The 10106-nt window shown below is 53.8% G+C and overlaps 1 pseudogene; it reads left to right on the forward strand.

Annotated features, from left to right (window-relative positions):
- Window positions 1-4856: 4856 nt before the first annotated feature.
- Window positions 4857-5795, forward strand: LOC116873084 (annotated as a pseudogene).
- The last annotated feature ends 4311 nt before the right edge of the window (window positions 5796-10106 follow it).

A 10106-nucleotide genomic window follows, 5' to 3' on the forward strand; every position in this document is an offset into this window, starting at 1 on the left:
ACCTCACCTCCCTGAATTATCCTGCCCGTGAAGAGGAGAGAATTACGGAAGAACTTCTGAAAGTTAAAGCTGAGACAAATGCTTGGGTGCAGACGCGAGGGCCGTGAGAGCGAAGACGGAGCCAGCGGCTGCGCAGACGGGAGAGCGGATGGGCCGCGGGCCAGGGCAGGGGCGGGGGCGTGGGGAGAGGGGGGTGAAGGGACACACACGCATCCCGCTGTGAGACGGGCGAGGTCCGAGGCTCTGACACAAAACTCGGTAGAGCTGAAATCTGCTGGGAGAGGAGACCCTAAGTGTTCTCGCCCCCAGCGAGCGAGTGCGTGCGGTGGCGGCTGTGACGAGCAAGTCACGGGGGAGCCCACGGTGCACGCGTCCCATCCTCACGCCGAGCCCCTCACGCTCCGGTTCTGCCAGCGGGACCTTGGCAAACCGGGAGGGAGAGAATGAAGGTGACCTGCCTCCGCGTATGAGGCGGCGGCTGGCGTGCCAGGCTCCCACTGCAAAGCCCCACAGCCTCGGCGCTCAGACGACACCACTCATTTCTCTCCACTCTGGACGCGGGAAGTTCAAGGTCAAGGCTTCTCCTGAGGCCTCTCTTCCTGGCTTGGGGACTTCCGCCTTCTCCCTGAGCCCCACGTGGTCCTGTCCCTGTGTGTGTCTGTATCCCAATCCCCTTTTCATACTGGCTTAGGACCCACCCTAATGACCTTGTTTCAACTCCATTAGCTCTGCAGAGACCCTGCCTCCCGGGCGAGGTCTGGGGGGTGGGGGATAGGGCCTCAACGCATGCATTCGGAGAGGACACAATTCAGCCCATAAGTGACTGACTAAATTCAGCACAGCAAGCGTCCGGTGGCATATTCATAAAGCAAGGCCTTATAAAATGTCCCCCTGGGTTTATCCTCTCCGTGCATGCCGCCACTTGTCGGAGTTTCCAGCACTGTCCGGTAGAAGGTCGCTTCGGAAATGCAGACACCATTAAACCAGCGATGGTGATCCGAAGCCGCCCTTTCCCGTCAGCAGGGTTTGACTCTGATGGGACTCAAATAAAGACGCGTGTACAGTGTTTTTCCGGTGAGAAAGCCATACAAGAAACACAAAGTATAGAAGGAAACGCGAAGACGACCACTTCTCCAAGCCGATCGTTCTCAGATGCCCAGTGCGAAGCAGGTCAGTAGCGTGCCTTTCTCCACGTGAAAGCGGACACAGACGTACACACATGTGGGACTCCGTATGGAGGCATTTTCACACCCGTTTCACTTTTATCAGTCATCCGTCATCATATCGCAGCTTTGTGACGTGATTTCAGTGGAGGTGTACGTGACAGCTCAATAGTACGTATCATCAACACCTCTCGGGGGGAGGAGGGACAGGGACGCACCTTCCACTTGCTGGTAACAGCAGGAAGTCCTGCCAGAATTCTAGTGCAGACCTCGCCGGTCGGCCACCTGACCACTATGTCCAGTGCCCTGTCCTCTGATAGAGAGGTAGGAACAAAAGACATGCCCACTTTCCTAGACTCCTTTGCAGTGAGGGGTGGAAATGTGGCCCGATTTGTCAGTGAAATATAAGGGAAGTCAGCAGTGGCTTCGGAGAAAGATCTGCGTCTCCCGATAGAAGGGACGGTGTTCACGACGCTCTTCTCTGCCATGAGACAGAGCTGCTTGAGGCCACCGGGCCCATGGGGCAGGGCTGGGCCAACGTCTAGAAGAAGAGCTCCCCAGGAAGCGACCACGTTGAAATTAGGGACGTGTGCTCATCAGAATTAGGTGAGTGATTGTCAGCCCGTAGAGTGGAAGATGTCCACAGTGCCTGCAGCCAGCAAGACAGTCATGGTCAGATTCTACTAACAACGCGTCCCTGTCGCAAGAAAGGGGTGCACGTTGCCGTAGAGGATAGTGAACTGGCTAACGAGTGTATGAGAGAGTGCCCGCCGTGCTTAGTTATCAGAGCACAGCCAGTCCCGGCCACGGAGAGATCCGCCACTCACCCACCGGAAAGCCTACAATCAAAAGGCGGAAAATACCAAGTACTGACAAAGCTATGGAGCAAGTGAACATTCACAGCTCGTTGGTAGGAATCGAAGTTGGTCTAATAAATGCAAACCTATTTGTCAGTATCTACTAAGGACGGGCCCGTGGGCAAATGTCCTGACCCAGCAAGTTTGCAGCCACGTGCCCAACACAAAGGCCTGTGGGAGTGCGGCAGCAGCATGACTCGTAGCCCCACATGGGAAGTAACTCAACATCCATCAACAGTGAAAGAGGTCGCAGTCCTGAGCGTCTCCCGCACGGAAGTGTTGTGCAACACACGGCGGTCTGCAGAGCCACCAACAACCTCAACGAGGCTCACAAACATGACACGGCGAAAAGAGAAACAGACTTTAAAGAATACACGCTGTACAATCCCACTGACAGAAACTTTAAAAAGGGTTAGAACTCCTGCATGGTGTTAGAAGTCAGAAAAGTGGCGGTTTGGGGGGACAAGGGAGACGGAGCCATGGGGAGGGGATGCTCGTGACGCTCGGTATCCTGATTGGGCGGGTCCCTTTGTGAGGATGAGTCCTGCTGTGTAGTTATTACCCCGTATCTTCTGTGCCTCTGTTATACTTCAGCTGACATAGTTCTTGGACAAAGGGATTGCACTTAAAAATGGGTGAGGATAAGTCTGTGTCCCAGGAAAAGCTTCTGAACTTTCTCTACAAGAAACAGGGAGCTGGGGCGCCTGGGGGCTCAGTGGGTTAAGCCTCTGCCTTTGGCTCGGGTCATGATCTCAGGGTCCTGGGATCGAGTCCCGTGCTAGGCTCCGCACTCAGTGGGGAGTCTGCTGCTCCCTCTGCCTCTCTGCCTGCTCTTGGTCACTCTTTCTCTTAAATAAGTGAGTAAAATCTTAAAAAGAAAGAAAAAAGAAACAGGATGCTGGCACAGATTTTTAAGCAGGAGAGTGGACTCCGTGGGTAGCAGTGAGGGGAAGAGGTCGGCCGGGAGACCATCGGGGTGACCACAGTCCAGGAGGAAGGAGGGAAAGAGGCTCGGCCCAGGGCTGCTGCGGACGGTGGGAGCATTGCCGGGAGGAAAAAGGGAGAACCTGAGGGTCTCAGAGAGAAGCCGGGCGGGAAAATGAAGGCAAGAGCTGAGAATGGGGCCGGGGCTTCTGGCCACATGTGGCAAGACGTGGGGGATGTAGTCAGGAAGGAGACGTGTCCCACTGCTCCAGTCACTGCTGCCCCCGACAGGCATCACGGAGGTTCCCGCCACGTGCTCGTGTCCCCTTCCTCGCCTCCACTGTCCCCTGCCATCATCCTCTCGGGGTTCCCCCCGCCTGGTGGGAGGTGGCAAACACAGCCTCAGGGTAGGAGACCCCGGCCAGGAACCTCAGTCTCGTGGCCAAACTGGCCTTGCCTCTGTCCCCTTAGGACGTCCACTGTTGCGTTGGTTTGTAACATCCGTTGAAGGAATGCCAAATCTCGCAATGAGGAGACGAGGGCAAAAAGAAGCCTGCACAGTCCGGCGGCGCAACGGCAACCCCGGGGCGGGCTGGACGGAGCGGCCCTCGAGAAGGGGAAGCAGCCCCCGACGGCGGTCCCGACGGTCTAGGTGCTCACGCCGAAACACGCAGCCTCAGCCTGACCATCAGGAAATAAGCAAAGCCCGGAATCCAAATGTTCTACAGGACAACTGGACTCTTCAAGAAGGGGGATGTTTTCAGAAGCAAAAAAAAAAAAAAAAAAAAAAAACCAAAACAAAAACAGTGGGGGTTGCTCTAGATTAAAACCAGCCTATCCCAGAGCAACCTGCGCCTTTTTAATAGGAAGCGGGCTGCGGAGACTCAGCAGGAAATCGTAGGTGCAGGTGCTTTCACGGGGCACTTACCAGGTGTTTGGTGTGATAAGGGCGTCACACAGGGCAGCTTCCGCATTCTTAAGAAAGACGCACGCAGACACGTGGGGGGAGGTGTCGTGATGTCTCAGCTTCCTTAGAGAAACAAATGTCAGCCACTGGTGAGCGTACCTTCTACCCGTTAACAAATATATACTTTCTCCCAGTTAACAAATACGTACTTTTACCAGTTAACAAATGGGTGAAAGCTACACAGGTGTGTGTTGCACTCTTTTTTCGAGTTTCCTATAGACTTAAAATTTTTCAAAGGAATTTTAGGAGGGAGAATCTCTAAGCATTGCAGAATGAAAAACAAAACTTAGTTTTAAAAATAGACTTCATTTTGAGATGACAGGAACCGTGACACGCTGCTCCGCAAAGAAGCCACACGGCAAAGCCCACGGTCTGGTTCTGTGCTCCGGACAGTGAGCGCGGTGGAGCAGAGAGATGGGACGGAAGCTGCAAAATCCAAAGAAATCAAGACACGGTGAGTAGCTTTGACAAAGGGCCCGGGAGAGAGAACAGATCCCAGAGGTGCGGACACGGGGGCAGAGACTGTCCGTGGACGTGACAGCGCGGGGTCAACAGAACAGCGTCCTCCGGACAACGGCCTCGGAGGAGGGTCACAGGCAGGAAGCAGGAAAAGCCGAGGGCGAGCTCCCGCCCCAGTCCCTGCTCGAGGTAGGACCTTGGGCAAGGTTCTCCTCGCCACTGTCCACAGTTCCGCTCCCTTTCCCACCTGCGACGGTTAAATAGGCTTCCACGCGGCTGCAGAGTTACGTTCAACACGTAGGGAAGCTCCTGGCCGCGGCTACAGTGACCCCGGGGCCACCGCACAGGTTTTCCCGTGGGGTGCCCGAGAAGGCAAAACGATTATCCCTCTGCGTGACCGGTCGCCGTTCTTACCGACGTCAGACTGGACACACGTAAAACACTCTGTGTGAGTCGTGTTGTTTGAACAGAGCGGAGCTGAACAGAATGAGATTCTCACCTGCGCGGGCACGATGCACAGATGATTTCTTTGCTGGGGGACGGGGCACAGATGCGCGGAGGACCTCTGCCTCAAAAGAGTTTTCCTTAAAACAAAAGCTGGCCAACTCTGTGTTAGATTTTCGGTGGGAAAGATACTGAGAAGATCTGAAAATACATCAGGCGTGTTCCCGCATCCGTTTGTATCCTGATCGCCTTCCTCTTCAGGTTTTCGGTTTGTTTTTTTGTTTGTTTTGTTTCTATTTTAAAGGAGGTGGAATAGCCCAGAACCTTGTAGGGCCGCCCGGCTGTGGCTGCTCCCCGGTGTGGTCACATTCTGTTTCGTGTCCAATGCTGTCTTCTTCCCCAGGAAGGAACCTAGGAGGTTGTCGGGGACGCCAGGACGGAACACTCTAGAAGCTGCAGGTGCGCACAGAGCCTGCTCCCAATGCCAGAGGAGACCAGGACAGCCATGGCCACCCTCATGCTTTCTTCTCCCACCACTTTGGAACACTTGTCCCCACTCTGGGACACCAGGAGCGGAAGAAGGAGGAGGAGGTCATCCGAGAGGCCGAGGAGAACTGTTCAAATGATCAGATTGGGCAAAGTTTAACAGGCAGAGATCTTTTTTGTTCGTGTTTTTCCTAAAGCAGGAAGAAGCTTGAAACACCTGAGTAGTGACACACATTAAAGGAGCTATTCTTGGAAAGAGCTGAGTTGCAGAGCGAGCTCAGTGTTGCAACGCGATGTTGTTTTCAACACTCCAGGGGCGCAGGAGTGGTCACAGGGGCCGAGAGGCCACGTACACGGGCTGTTATGCTGCACTTTCTGTGGCAGCTGGACTGGATCCAAGGGCGCCCAGGCACTTGGCTAAATGTTTCTGAGCGCATCTGTGAGGGTATTTCCACGTAGCTTGACACTGGAATAAGGAGTCCACTTAAAAAATAAAGCAGGTTGCCCTCCCCAATGTGGGTGGGCCTCAGTCAATCGGCGGAAGGCCTGGGATACGGGCTCCTGTCCTTGGGCTGGGAATTATGCCAATAGTCCCCGAGTCTCAGGTGTGGGGACTCGGACTGGACCGTACGCCGCAGGGTCCTGGGTCTCCAGCTTGCACAGCAGATGTTAGGACTCCCCAGCCTCCATGACTGCAGGAGCCAATCCTCGTAATAAAGCTCTCTCCCCATCTCTCTCCCACACACGGGATATGTATCTGTCGTGCAGATATATGCGCGTACGTAGCTCTAAATAAACACACATCCTACAGGTTCTGTTTCAGTTTCTGTGGAAAACCCCAGTACTGAGATGTAGGACTCACAGCACACAGGCTGCAGTTGAAGCCGCGTTTGTGGGTGAGAACATCCCGGGAGGGCCTGGTGGGAGCAGAGAGACGGTACCCGGGACAGCAACCCCAGCGTCCGCACTGGGGAGCCAGAAGGGCCTGGGCACGACACTCAGAAGGAGAAGCCAGAGGGGGAGGACCTTGCTGTCCCAGAGCCCTGAGCACGACCACAGGAGTGAACTGGGAGCAGACGCGTTCACACTAGGATTTGGGCGCTCCCCTTGCTGACGTCAGACATTCAAACTGCTGATTTTCTACACCGACTTGCTCAATTTTCGTAGCTTCTCTGTATTTATCTGAAATGTCACTGCCTGGGATATTGCTTCTTAGAACGTTTCCCTTTGAGGCTCTGAGGGGAGCTGGCAGGGTGCCCGCACATCCCCGCTCGGACCCCCGGCTTCCCTGTGTGGGAGGGGGGGCACGATGGGTGTGGGCAGCTCCGAGCAGAGCCCCTCCGACAGCCCATGCGACTGCGGCCCCTCCTCCTTGGAATGATGGGAGCTTCATGCTAGCCCTTAGGAAGTGTCCTTCTTCAAAGGGGTGAGCCCGAGTTGAATGAGCCTTTCTAGCTGCCTTCTGGGTTACGGATAAATCCAGGATAAAGGAGTGAGGGAAGCAGTTCCACAACAAAACAGCCAGATACAGTCAGGAGGTGGGGCCTTCGCCTACAGCCGCCCTCACTAGACCGCGAAACTGGCCCTTCAGAAAGTCGGGGTCATACAGCGAGCTCCCGGGGGCCGGGAGGGCCTCCATTTTATTAAGAGAGGTCAATGAGCAGATACAACAGGACACTCATTGGAGCCTGGGGTGCCCCTGGAAAGGCAAGTTCCGAAACACCTGGAAGTCTGCGGTGTGGCCGGATGCTGGATGTCCCAGGGCACGATTGGATTTGGTTAGGTTGGCAAGGATCACGTGAGTATCCAGTAAAAGTTTCTTTTTAATTAAATATAAGAAATGCATACCTAAGTAGTTACAGGTGCACCGCCAGAATGTCTCTAACTCCCATCGCCAGTATTGCGGGGATGTGGGGGAGGGATGTCTTTACTGGGAAGAGACGCGCCGTATCTGTGTGTCCTGTCCGTAGTTCACCATGTGATACTTCCCGCACACACATGAATGAAGCCAACAGAGCAGAAGCAGACGGTGCTGACGTTTGCCAGCACCTGGCTCCCCCTGCTTTCGGACGGCCTGGGGAGGTACACGCCCCACGTTCTTGACGTTAGTGTCCTCGTGGCCACATCATCGGAACTGCCACCGGAACGTGAGCAGGAGTAAGGAGAGACATCGAGGGCAGCATCTCATCATCCGCATGGACGCCCCAGTCTGCAAAGTCAGAAGTCTCTTGTTCGATGTGGGAGTCGTAAGACCATGGAGACTGCGCCAACCTACGTCCCCAAGCAAGCCCCTTGCCTTCCCACCGACCTGTGCTGGGTGTAAAGCAGTACACTCTGTTGCTGTAGAAGCCGCTGTACGGCCAATGCGGGCGTTTGTTACTGAGGGTTAACATGGTCTCTCCTGACTGACACAGTTTGCAAGCATTGAAGTTAGCCGTCAGGTTATTCCATTATTCTACTTTCTTGGGATCTTTTACAATAAAAAGTTGAAGTAAAGATTTTCTTTGAAAATGGGATTCTACACGGGTGGTCTTAGTCCAGCGAGACCATGAATGTCTGCTTTGTGACTCTGTGTGGTCACAGTAAATATTTTGGTACAGTGGAAAGAGTCAGGTCCTGGTGCAACTCCTTTTTTTACAAAAAGATTTTACTCATTTATTTGAGAGAGAGAAAGCAAGCATGAGCAGGGGGAGAAGCAGATGGAGAGGAAGAAGCAGGCTTCCCGCCGAGCAGGGAGCCCGATGGGCTCGATCCCAGGACCCCAAGATCGAGACCTGAGCCGAAGGCAGACGCCTAACTGACTGAGCCACTAAGGTGCCCCTGGGCCACTACTATTCCTGATCGACAAGAATCAGGTTTTTGAGGGGCACCTGGGTGGCTCAGTCGGTTAGGCATCTACCTTCGGCTCAGGTCTCGATCTTGGGGTCCTGGGATTGAGCCCCGCATGGGGCTCCCTGCTCGGTGGAAAGCCTGCTTCTCCCTCTCCCACTCCCCCTGCTTGTGTTCCCTCTCTCACCGTGTATCTCTGTGAAATAAATAAATTTAAAAAAAAAGAGAGAGAGAGAAACAGGTTCTTTGGATTTCAGTCTCCTTTTCCATGAAATAAAGAGTTTAAATAACACAGCCCCTGAGCTGCTTTCCATTTCTAAACGGTAATGATTAAGCAATCCAGGCACCTACCCAATTACTTTTAAATGGATAGAAACATATACATGTATTATGTGCCACTGATTTTAAATCTATTTGCTTTTTCTTGGAACTTAAATTTCTCTCTTGATCATATTAACTTTGTTTCTCACGCAGATACACTGCCGAAGAACACATTTTTGAGAAGATGGTGACTTTGAGGGTGAAAGCAAATCAATTTTATCTTCCCGTCTCAAAGCATTAGCCCCATAATAGCCCGTTCAAGAACTGAGTACATAGGATGCACCTCGCGGAGGCACGGGGCCGAGAGCACACGGTATGTGCGTGTTCGTAGAGATAGGGCTGTGCACGGCTCTTACTCTAAAGAGGAAAGCTGGAGCTGTTTTACGTGTTAAAAAGAAGGATTTTAGTGGTATTTTAAGGCCATAAATGCAATCCTTAGGCAGAAAGAGCAATGAACAAGATGCGACACGAGAAAGATACACTCTGATCAGACTCGTGGGGACCAGAGGTTGGCAGCGGACTCCTCCTAACGTCACCGGTGTCTATGGGGAGGGAGCTTGCTGGAGTGACCCTCTGGGCCGCTTCCACTCTTGCCTTGCTCCAGGGAAGAGAAAGGACTCGTCCGACTGATCAGCACCAATGTCGGGATGGTGGTTCTGTTACTGCAAGGGTGTCTGGGTGGGAGGGGGTACGTGGGAGCTACCTCTAGGCTGGAGGGCAAAGCTGTTTCTCGACTTGGGTGGTGGTTTCAAGTATATACCTTACAAAAAATCATTAGGCCACATGTTTGTCTTTTTGTCGTTTTCTGAATCTTTATTTTTAAGATTTATTTATCTGAGAGACAAAGAGAGAGAGGGAGCACACAATGCAGGGGGAGGGGCGGAGGGAGAAGCAGCCTCCCCGAGTCCCATGCGGGGCTCACTCCCCGGACCCTGGGATCATGACCTGAGCCGAACGCAGATGCTTGACCAACTGAGCTGCCCAGGCGCCCTGACTCTTCACATTATAGTAGAAAGATTTTGATTGGTCATTTGGGAAGAGGGAACTAAGGGTGGGTGGCTCAGCCCCTTCCTTCTGTTTCTTCTCTTTGGGTTGTACCTATCCGGAGCAATGGGCTTTCTCTGCTCCCCCACGGCTGGGATCTTAGGGGACGGTCCCCCAAAGATGGGAGGCAAACAGTTAGGTCCCCTCCAGTGGCGTCCAATTTCGTCAGGGACTGAGGAAGAGGGTCTGGTTCCAGAGCCCAGTAGGAGCGAGCGCATTTGGCTGTGATGGAGAAGCACAGTCACCGAGAGCCCTAACAGCGACCAGAGGAAGAGAGGAGGCCTCAGTAGCACAAACACGGGTGCTGACTCTCCCACCCACCCCTGTGCTCGGCAGGGTGGGGTGGGGGCATGGAGCATAATGTGCATTTGTGGTCTCGTTTGTTAACATCCAGTACTGCTGGCGAGGATGAGAACACAAGGACAGGGAGAGGATGTGAGCTGGTCCGTGTCAGCACGCGGGCCACCCCCGCCGGGGCACCCCAGGTACGCCCGGCAGATGGAGGTTCGTAAGCGGAGCGTGAGTGTGTTGAACCCGGACAGAGAGGGAACGGAAAGACGAAGGGCTACCTGCAGTTCGAGACTTGACCTTTTCCTGAGCGTTTCCCTTCAA

Source organism: Lontra canadensis, unplaced genomic scaffold, assembly GCF_010015895.1.
Source record: "Lontra canadensis isolate GAN:19392208 unplaced genomic scaffold, GSC_riverotter_1.0 scaffold31, whole genome shotgun sequence".
In the NCBI taxonomy this organism is placed as follows: domain Eukaryota; kingdom Metazoa; phylum Chordata; class Mammalia; order Carnivora; family Mustelidae; genus Lontra; species Lontra canadensis.